Source organism: Ostrea edulis, chromosome 9, assembly GCF_947568905.1.
Source record: "Ostrea edulis chromosome 9, xbOstEdul1.1, whole genome shotgun sequence".
Lineage (NCBI taxonomy): Eukaryota > Metazoa > Mollusca > Bivalvia > Ostreida > Ostreidae > Ostrea > Ostrea edulis.
In genome coordinates this window covers 69,177,494-69,178,979 of record NC_079172.1, presented here as the reverse complement: position 1 = coordinate 69,178,979, position 1,486 = coordinate 69,177,494, and the positions used below count along the sequence as shown (strand labels likewise).

At 31.4% G+C, this 1,486-nt stretch overlaps 1 long non-coding RNA gene across 1 annotated transcript in view; it reads right to left on the bottom strand.

Annotated features, from left to right (window-relative positions):
• The window catches only part of LOC130050407 (uncharacterized), a 2,227-nt gene extending 946 nt beyond the window's left edge, over window positions 1–1,281 (bottom strand). Inside the window, exon 1 of the long non-coding RNA XR_008798843.1 lies at window positions 1,009–1,281. This is a non-coding gene — a long non-coding RNA (uncharacterized LOC130050407). The remainder of the gene's footprint in view (window positions 1–1,008) is intronic.
• Window positions 1,282–1,486: the final 205 nt, after the last annotated feature.

Genomic DNA, 1,486 nt, shown 5'->3' with positions numbered 1-1,486 from the left:
TGAATTTACCCTAGGGTTTTCATATACCTTGTGAAACATTCGTTCAATAATTTAAACATGCATAGAATGTTTTCAATTTTTTTTTTTTTTTTTTTTTTTTTTTTTTTTTGCAATTTCAATTTAATAAAACATTGAATACTTATGAGCATCTAAATTCCTATCGTCCTTTCTACAGCAATTTAGCCCATCCAAACCAGTGGGCATCTAAGTGATATTGGACACATCTGATCAGTTCACCATAGAAAGAATTGTTATTTCAACATAAAATGAAAAGCATTATATCCCTTCATTTGATGAATGCATTTTCACATCTCAAAAATATTTATAATAGTTAAAAATAATTGATTCTCAAAACAATCACTTACTTAAAAAAATAAAAATAAAAAAGACTTCTGTAATTTGTTCATGATCAAACCCATTCCATTCAATAAGAGCAATTAAGATTTAATTTTTTTGAATACCACATCATACATTATAATTTACTAATTTTAGACCTGACTGGGACACCATACTTTTTCTCTTTAATTATAAACACATTTAATATAGTGCTTTTGTTGATAATGATCAACCCTATTACTTTTAATAAGAGCCAATTCTTAAAAAATCCACATCAGATGATTTACTAATTTTAGACCAGATTGGGACACCATACTTTTTCTCTTTAATTATAAGCACATGAGCACTGGAATGGGGTTTTAAGAAAATGTGCATCTTTAATGCACATAATTATCATTGTTTCATTGACGATGTTTAATTTGGTTGGTACATAATTACGTCAGTGTACCTGAGTATTAAAAATTCATGTGAATGTGCGTGTGTTTACAATGCACTGACTAGGAAAGAGTCCTGACGTATAAGCTACGTACATGTAGGTTATACATGTGTACACAAATATTTTGCAGGCCTACGATTTTATATAGTATATACAGGAGTTGTATTGGCCTTACGGAAGATAATAATTAAAGATTTACTATTCCCAAAAGAACAGATGGTGTACATTTCACTTACATTTTCTTCGTGTGCGACAGTATTATTGTCATTTGACATGTCGCGTCGTCTGTCAGTGCCAGGTGTAGAACGATGCTGTTGTTGTCTTAATCGGAGGAAAACTCAGGAAATTGCATAATCATGCTGTAAAAGAACAATGCTTTTCTCCCATCCTTTTCACTGGACTTTGGCGACAAATGTTCTATCTATTTGCGGTAACAGACTTCACGAACTGCCCTTGCCACCTTGATTTTTCCATGTTGTTTACGTTCGCAAGAGCTAAGATGGTTGTCGTAAGTTTTTTCGTGCGTTTATCGAAGCATTGAAAATTCAATGAATTCTGCTAGGAAATAATACAAAATTGCTATTTCTATTTCAATAAAATCATTTATTAATTGTTTATTCTCCAAAAACTAACAACAGAAATTTTACGTCACTCAAACTATGGAGACCCACTTACGTTAAAAAACGCTGACAAGTCTCCATCCTTAAAACAACT